The 9,818-nt window shown below is 34.8% G+C and overlaps 1 protein-coding gene across 1 annotated transcript in view; it reads left to right on the top strand.

Moving 5' to 3' along the window:
- The window catches only part of LOC123261143, a 193,078-nt gene that overhangs the window by 165,679 nt on the left and 17,581 nt on the right, over positions 1–9,818 (top strand). The gene's annotated exons all lie outside the window — the stretch shown is intronic.

Here is a 9,818-nt window from a genome sequence, read left to right as displayed (position 1 = left end):
GAAACAATAACTTCCCGATTTTTGAAAATCTTCGATTTTCTTAGCGGGAAGTTAAAAATATCTTTGCTAAATCATTCAGAAAAACAGCAAAATTGATAATGAAATTAACTTTGACTTTGAATAACTATTGAATGAGTTGACTAATCGAAAAATGATATTAGAACTTTTTTGTAAAGCGTTCAATTTTCTACAGAAATATTTGATGGAAATTGCAGAGCAATTGATGGTTCATTAGTTACAAAAATCAGAACAAAAAAAATTTTTTTCCTGTGTTATTCTTATGGGAAATCGAAAAGTGCGAGGCGGACAAAGTTTTTAAAGTTAGATCATTTATTTATACACATGTTCCTGTGTTTTATTGAAATGATTAATAGTTACAGTAATATCACATGGTTGAATAAATTTTAATGCCATTTGTATTTTAGTCGATTTCATCAATTATCCACTGGCGCAGTCACTTTCGGGTCATTTCTGTTCAAAGTTTATATGGTGCCAGTCCTGTGGAGAACCTTGGAGTTCTGTTTGTAACAGGCAGCTTTCCTGAGATATTTTGGAGTGAGACGGTGTATTTGATCTTCATAGAATTTTTTAACAGAAGCTTAGTTTGGGCATTTCCGGTGAAAATTCAATATTTGGCCGGAAGTGCCCAAACTAAGCTTCTGTTAAAAAATTCTGTGAACATAAAATACATCGTCCCACTCCAAAATATCTCAGGAAATGCCCAATCGCAGCCCCTGTTAAAAGCGGAACTCAAAATTCCAATTTTAAAAGGTTCTCCACGGAAGTTACATTTTGGCACACCCTAATACATACATATATAAACTTTTGAACGAACTACATTTTCTGACTCAGCTCGACAAACTGAATTAGAAAATGACTGAATTTTTCAAAAGTTGCGCCATGAGGACGGCTGCAATAGTTAATTGTTGATGAAATCGACTAAAAATACAAATAAGCGGCAATATTATTAAAAATTTATTCAATACATCATATTGTTAACGTTACTGTAACTATTAATCATTTCAATAAAATTTTTGGAACATTTGTAGATGAAATAAATGATTATAACACAAAAAACTTTAAATCAAGACTGCAAAACTATGATAATAAATATAAACACAACTTGAACCATAAATAACTTCTAAAGGAATAATTTTATCGAAAAATTATAAGAGAAATTTTTTGTAGAACATTTAATTTGCCATCAGATTATGCACCATCATAATCGTGGTGACAGTTTTTTTAAAGAAAAAAAATTAATAGCAAAAAGTTCCAAGTTCCCATGTTATTTAAATGGGAAATGGAACTCGATTTCGGCACGGTTCAATTTGGTAACTAAGAGCTTATTTGTGTAAGATATTTTTTTTAGGTCAAGAACTAATAATCCAGGGGGTGATCTCGAAAAAAAAATCAACTTGGGAAATAACGGACACCCTACTGCCTCATTCCTAATTATAGGAGTCTGTTAAAAAAAATCGATTCCTTGGCTGCTTCAGTTAATGCCATGTACTCCGCTTCCGTCGTTGACAGCGCCGTCACCTTCTGCTTCTTCACGCTCCAACTGACAGCTGCTCCGCTTAGTATGAATGCATAACCCGCGTATGCTTTTTTATTTTTTTACTGTCGTTTGCGTAACTGGAGTTCGAGTATGCCGTCAGTTTTCCCATGGGCCTATGATAGTGTAATGATAGTTTCGCTGTCTCTTTTAAATATCTTAGGACCTTTTTCGTCGCTCCCCAGTGGTGATCTTGTGGACTGTCATTGAATTGGGCTAACATACTCACGATGTGTGCGATGTCTGGTCGAGTACATGTCGCCAGATACATCAAAGAACCAATCAGCTCTTTATAAGAGTATCGCTCGTCTGATTTGTTCGTTCTCACGCCAATTTTTGATTCCAGTTTTGAGCCTGGACTGGCCGGTGTTTCTGCTATGTTGCTGCTATATTTCTGCTATGCCCTCTCTTTGATCGATCTTGATTCCTAGACAGTCTTTCGCGTCGCTGAGGTCTTCAGTCTCTAGCTCCTTGCTTAAATTATTCTTCACGTGCTCGGGGAGCATGAGCTCTTCATTATTTGCTATAACTAGGATCTCGTCCACCCTGATTGTGATGAAGATTATAAATCTTCATCAATTAGATTAGAAGATTATTTTACTCAAAATGTCTCATAGGCAGCTGTACCACCTTTCTTCGTACTGCTTCAAGCCATAAAACGCTATCCTCAGTCTGCAAACTTGATTATCATTTTTCAGCGCTTCCTGCATCCTCACAGCTGCTTTGTGAATCTTTGATTCACATCTCTCCGAGCGAATAATCTCGTCGATGGCTTCAGCGAGCCCTTCAGGCAATTCCATACATAATTTTTCGTTCAGGTCACTGTTTAGGTAGGCAGTTTTGACATCCCATTGTTGTACTTTTGTTCCAATCTCTGCAGCTATTACCATCATCAACCTAATTGACTCAAATCTTGCTACCGGCGCGTATGTCTCGTTGTAGTCAAAACCGGGCCGTTGGCTGAATCCTTTTACGATAATACGGGTCTTTCTTCTATTTATTTTTCCATTTTGGTCCGTTTTAAGCTTTAATACTGTTTTAGTGCTGATGACGTTTTCATCTTCGGGTCTTGGTACAACTTCCCAAGTTCCGTGCTCGAGGTGTGACTTTATCTCATCGACTACTGCACGTTTCCACATTGCTGCATCTTTTCCAGCTAAAGCATTTTTTTAGTTGAATGTCAGCATTTAGTATTATGTGTTCCACAATATTTGTAAATTCACTGTCGCTTTCTTCTGAATCAGTTAGCTCATCTGCGGCTCCTGGACGTTTTTTAGTCTTTATTAACGAAGTGTCGAGTGGTCTCTTCGTGCCTCGAGTCCCTTTTTCTTTTTCAAATACATCCTCTTCGACGTCTTCGTCGTTTCTGTTTGTCGAGCCTTGACTGAAGCAGCTGTCAGTGCTATATACTTTTGATGGACGACCGGGTCTCCTGGTGCGTATCATCCTCGGTCTTCCAGGCAGTTTTTTACAAACATTTTCTTTTCATTTTCTTCTTCAGCTTCTTCTCCTTCTCCGTATGGAGTGAGACTAACGTTTACGTAGAGTCTTCTTGGCTTATCCTCTTCATCTTTTTCTTTAATTTTTGTATTTTCATTTTGTTCTAATAATTCTGGCGGGTCTTTATTACCTCTCATCGGCCTCATGTCTTCATCAAATGTGACGTCGTGGGTTACTACAACTTTATGGTTATCTAAACGTATTCTGTTCACTTTTGCTTGCGAACAGTAGCCTATTAGCTTACCAGAAGTTGCTTTTGGATCTAGTTTTCCGCGACAAATGCTCGTGTCCGGCACGTAGGCCTCTACATCAAAAATTCTCACGTGTCGTAGGTCGGGGAATTTTACGTACCAGATCTTATACGGAGTTCTTCCACTTATACACCTGCTGGAACAACGATTTCTTATATAAATCGCCGTGACTACAGCTTCCGCCCAATACGAATGAGGTAAACTTGATTCAATGAGCATGCACCTCGCTGTATCCAGGAGTGTTCTGTTTCTCCTTTCAGCTACTCCATTTTGTTGTGACGTATACGATGCAGATAGCCTTCTCTGTATTTCAGCCTCATTCAGGTATTCTTCAAACTTGTTGTTGCAGTACTCTCTGCCGTTGTCTGTTTGTAAATATTTAATTTTGTGGCCAGTAAAGGTCTCAACAAAATTTTTAAACTGTTTGAACTTACCAAGAGCTTCATCTTTGCTCTTCAAGAAGTATACCTCGTCTCCCGTACTGCAATCATCAATGAATGTTATCATATATCTCGCCGCGCCGTTGGAAAGTGTTCTCGTGGGGTCGCAGACATCGGAATGCACGATTTCTAGTGGTGTTCTGCTCCTATCTGGTCTCTCTTCAAAAGGTTTTGCGGCTAATTTTCCGCGACAACACACCTCGCATACTTGGTTCTGTTCTTCTCGTGACAAATTTATTCCTGTAGCTAACTCGTCATCACATAACTTTATGACCCCATTCATATGCAGGTGTCCAAGCCTTTATACCATAGGTAGATAGATAGATAGATAGATAGATAGATATGTTTATTTATGCCAAAGCCTCTGGCCAGATGGCAATACAATAATAAAATACAAAGACTTTACAGTAACCAACTTATTAACTAATTAATTTAATTTGGTTAAATCTTATTATTATTATTGTTCTTGTTTAACTTATAAGACATTTTACATACCTTTATAATCTATGAATATCTTAGATGAGTATATACTATGTAACGGTAGGTTCCTGCTACTATGTCGCCCATTTTTTAATTTTTAAAATTTAAGGGCGCCACTAGAATTTTTGTCACGGTTTCCAGAACCGGTCCAAGTAATGAGAGATATCTAAGGGTCGAGAGAGATTATAATTAGGCTGACAGAAATAACAACAATTAATTTTAAATTTAACTCCAAATTTATTCAACTACTTTTGCAATAGCCTTGAATATTATCTCGCACACACACACTCTTGTAAAATATCAAAAGTCTTAATCCTGACAGTACCCTCATATGGAGCGTCTATACTGCAGTTTCTATTAAAAATATCTTAATCCTGACAGTACCCTCATATGGAGCGTTTATACTGAAGTTTCTATCATAGTCCCTTATTCCTGACAGTACCCTCATATGGAGCATCTATACCGCAGTTTCTAACTAAATCGCGCTGTCCACCGGACCCTCACACTCTATGACTCTAGATCTGACCTTGGGTGGTCGCTCGGACCCCTGCCCAAGGTTCAAACCGTCCTTAGCCCTTTCGCTGTCACCCGGACCCTCACTACGGGACTAAAGAACTTAAAGTCGACTAGGACAGAAGAGGATACCATGAAACTAGTCGACAACCCGCTAATACTAACCTCCTCGACAGCCCGTGAACGAGGAGTATATAATGTAAAATATTTCCACACACACACACACACTTTTTAATAAAACAATTTACCCAATTATCACACTATTTCTAATAACAATATTTGAAATAACTCACTTAATTTTAATTAACAATATTCCTCAATACTCGCGTTTCACAATATACCTTCCTGGGAATCAAATTCAAATCCCGGTTCCTAACCTTGACTTCGATAAATAATTAAATTTAAATTTTGATTTCATATTATTATTGTTATTAATTTATCACAGAAACTTTCTTGAAACCAAAAATTTTAGATTTATTTAAATCGAATTTAATCTGCCTGATTACTCGGCTTAGCGTCCATCTTGGATTCCAGAGTAAATTTGAGATAGGAATATTAGCTTGGCTAAATTTTCCAAGGTCAAAATTTTACTGTAATTTTTCTCAATAATTATTTACTGGAACTTGGAAAAATTTATTTCTAGCACTGCGTGTCCTAAATTCGTATTTAGGACTCGCTCAACTGTTGACTTAAATAAACAATTATGAAACGAGTAGAGAGGAATTTTTTAGGCTACGGGCTCATATTTACGATCAATTCATACATTTCTGCTCTAAAAATTTGACTTTCACCGCAAAAAAAAAACGAAAAAATATATTTAAAAACATTCAAGGCCCCGAAAAAATACAAAATAATAAATAATTAATGATTAAAATTACATCTTTTTGTCGGTTATGATTCAGTCTGAAGTATGCTAAAACCTCTATTAATGATTCTCTAATGTTTTTTATTAACGATTTCGCTCAGTCGTAAACATTATTCTGGTGTGAAATATTTTCTGAACATTATTTAATTTAACAACAATCTTATTCCGTAATAAATATGGACAGTGAATACAGTGATTTAGACGATGATTATAATGATTTTGTTCCTGACGAGATAAAAGAAGAGGCGAAATGAAGCTGAAGATGTAATTGTAGTCTACTTTGATAATCTTTCTCAAAAATATGCCCCTCCCAGTTTATGGGCTTTTCATTCGATGTTGAAAACTACTATCAAAGCATTTGATGATGTTGATATTGGTAATTACAAAAAAGTAACGTTTTTTTTGAAGAAACAAATGTGTAAATACGTTGCTAAAAAATCTGAAGTTTTTACAAAAGAAAATATCGAAAAATTTCTAAATGAAGCCCCTGATAATAAATATCTTGCTACAAAGGTTGTGACAGGGTAATTTACCCTGTATCGGTAAAACCGATCACGCATGATAATTATTTGACGCAGCACTGGCGCGTCTCGGTCTTCGGGACCCATTAGCGTTAAGTGGGGGTAAGTCTGAGGTTTCTTGGCTGATCGCGTAGCTGCGGTGAGTTAGAAGTAGTGCAGTGCTCAGTTCAACAACATCAGCAGCCAAAAAGTTCAAGAAGGAAGCCAGTTTTGAACAAAGAGTTTCCTCAGCACAAATTTAACCAGGTATTGAGACTTTCACATTTTTGATGAGCCAAAGGGGTCGTATACCCGGCTCATCAATTTTACTACTTCTCATTATTAAATCAAATTTTTGATAATTCAATTGTTTATCATATTTTGCCTAATAATAATTAAATAATTAATTAATTGTAATTAAATCTTATTCGTTAGCATTATGAGCATTCTTCTTGGGGATCTTATACCCGAAGAACGTTCTAAACCTCTTGGGTTTGGAAGTCGTGAGTAATTAATTTATTAATTTGGCCAGTACATAATTATTAACATCTTCAGATTGGTTTAAATAAATTTACTTCATTAATAAAAAATTAATTTAATTTCTGAATATCGAGAATTATTCCAATCGGGGGCTCACGACCAGTCAAGCGTCAGTCGCATACTCGAGGTCATATTTGCTACGCAGTTACGAACAACGGCGTCCATTTTGAGCGCAAAAATTCCTTGTGAATTTTATTACGCAGAAAATATAAAAGTAACAATTGGACTATCATTATTATTACAATTTATAACAATTGAATTATCATTTATTTATATAATTTGTTATTGGAAATTATTTAATTATTTAAAAATATTTATTTATTGAGAATCAGTTACTGAACTTCGACGCAATTAAGATTGGATACCCGTGGATAATTTTTCGTGAATTTATTTTACATTGAGATAAATTGTTTTATTAATTATTTATACATCGAAAAATTCCACGTGGTCATTTTATATATTGAACTATTGAAAATTAAAAGTATTATTTTATTGGAATTAGTTATAGAAATATTTAACGGCATGGATTAAGTCCCAGAAAAGTAGTTAAAATTTTATAAAGAAATATTCTTAAGAATTTATTCAAAATTTAAGAAATAAATTACGAGTTGAATTGAAATAAATTTATGCGTCGATATTGTTCCTAAAAATTTATTTAATGTTGAGTATTAAACTCGTGGATAATTTGGAATAAATTCAAGCATCGGTTTTTAGTGTAGATTTTTTTGAGAATTAAATTATTAGTTGTGGAAATTGTTTATGATTTTAATTGCGAGCTAATGACTGGAAAAATTGTAGTAAAGTTAACGTTGTAAGTTTTGGAGTTCAAATTTATAAGTTCGGAAGTAAAAAGTAAAGTAGAGTCAGTGTGTGTGAAGACGCGTGGGTTATGTGTGTGAAGAAGTGTGGGTTATGTGTGTGTGAGTGTTAACAGCGTTCCTTCGCATAAGATTAGTCTCTTTGCGGAGTGCTTCGCTGTTATCTAAGAAGTTCTGGTCAGCCGTTAGTTAGGCTGTTAGTTTTAAGAGGTCCTGGTCAGCCGTTAGTTAGGCTGTTAGTTTTAAGAGGTCCTGGTCAGCTGTTAGTTAGGCTGTTAATTTTAAGAGGTCCTGGTCAGCCGTTAGTTAAGCTGTTAGTTTTAAGAGGTCCTGGTCAGCCGTTAGTTAGGCTGTTAATTTTAAGAGGTCCTGGTCAGCCGTTAGTTAGGCTGTTAATTTTAAGAGGTCCTGGTCAGCCGTTAGTTAGGCTGTTAGTTTTAAGAAGTTCTGGTCAGCCGTTAGTTAGGCTGTTAATTTTAAGAGGTCCTGGTCAGCCGTTAGTTAGGCTGTAGTCTTAAGTTGTTAATTGTAGTGTGAGTGAGTGATCACCATTTGTTATTTTATATGGTTAATAAATATCGATATATTGTTAAATAAAAATTTATTTCCTTCAGATCACCTTCCTCCACTCTCTCTCCCTGTAGATTATAAGCTCAGCTCTGGTTTCCGGTTCCAGGAACCGAGATACAAAATCCTGGTGGCGTCCTTGTTAATTTAGAATCATTTTTGCTAAGTATTGTTTTATTTTATTAAATTAATTAAGGGGCCAATGAACAGACATAAAACACCCGTTACAAGGTAATTAAATATTTATTGATATGTTTAGTATGAAAATGTCTGTATAGTCTAAACATTTGTTTATTTTATTCTTACTGTAGCAGGTTTGTTTAATATTTGGAATTTCTCGTACTTTAAGAAAAAGTGAATTCATGAACATGAAACTGGAAGATGTCAAAAAAATTGATGAGAACACTTTATTTGTTAAAGTTCCGATAACAAAAAATAATCAGCCAAGATCATTTACTATTAATGGTATATATTACGACTACGCAAAAGAGTATATGGATGCTAGGCCCCAAACCTGTAAAACAGATAGATTTTTTTTGAATTACCAAAATGGTCGCTGTACTTGTCAGCCTATAGGAATTAAAAAGTTCGGTTCAATGCCTAGAAGCATTGCTGAATTTTTAAAATTAGAAAATGCAAAGAAATACACAGGACATAGTTTCTGTCGAACATCTGCCACATTGTTAGCTGATGCTGGAGGTGATATGACAGTGATGAAGAGACATGGTGGTTGGAAGTCATCAACAGTAGTTGAAGGTTATATTGCCGATTCCATTAACAACAAAAAACGTACTCATTCTATGATCACCGATGGAATTGTTTTGAATAAAAAAACAAATACTGTTGGATCCACTCCTCCATCTACTAAACCATCTCCTGTAATTACAAACATTACCGTTTTGAATAAATCAACCGATTCAGATGTTTCGACAAAAAAATATTTAACAAAAATTTTAAATGTTTTACGAGTATTAAATGAAAAATTAATTAAAACAGCAGTCTCAATGTCGAAACCCAAAGATAATGTTTCATCAAACTTTGACCAACCTTGTTCATCAGCATCAAATGAAGTTAAAGTTGATACATTACGCCATCAAAAAAAATTTTAATCTACTTTGCAAGAAAATACTGTTGCAAGAAAGAAAAATTCAACTTCTCAGCTCGACGATTGTGAAACTCCTCATTCATTTATCTGTTCTACAGTATTTTATGATCAAGACTTAGGTTTGTGCGTGAAAAAATTTAAAGAGTCTCAATGTATGGTATTCCAAAACTGCCATTTCACCATTGAAGTTCAATCAGAAGAAAGATAAATATTCGTTAAGATTTTACATTTTATGATTTTAATAATAAATAGAAAGTGGAAATTAACATTTTTAAGAAAATTAAAAAGTCATAAAGTGACAGCTAAATTTAATGTTATTTAATTTTATGTATTGATTGTTTCAATGTGTGAATTTATTTTTTGTTAATTAATATTAATCACTTTGGATTTATTATTTGATATATATTTGTTTCTTTTTTTTTTAATTTTTCATTTGTTTTTTGGGGCTGGGGGGGGGGCTCCGCCGGGACTTCGCCCCTAAACCCCACCGGGGCTCTGCCCCTAGACCCTGATTTTGGGCTCACATATATCGCCGCATTTGTAATAAAAAATAGTATGTGCAACTCGTGCGACGTTGTCGATTACTACAATTAGATTATACTATTAGACTATTTTTAAGCAATTATTTATTTTAGCATTCTAAATTTTATTTATTTGGAATGCTTGCGGTTTTGCTATGCATGA

This window comes from Cotesia glomerata, linkage group LG3, assembly GCF_020080835.1.
Source record: "Cotesia glomerata isolate CgM1 linkage group LG3, MPM_Cglom_v2.3, whole genome shotgun sequence".
Taxonomy (NCBI): Eukaryota; Metazoa; Arthropoda; class Insecta; order Hymenoptera; family Braconidae; genus Cotesia; species Cotesia glomerata.
This window is presented reverse-complemented; position numbering and strand designations above follow the sequence as displayed.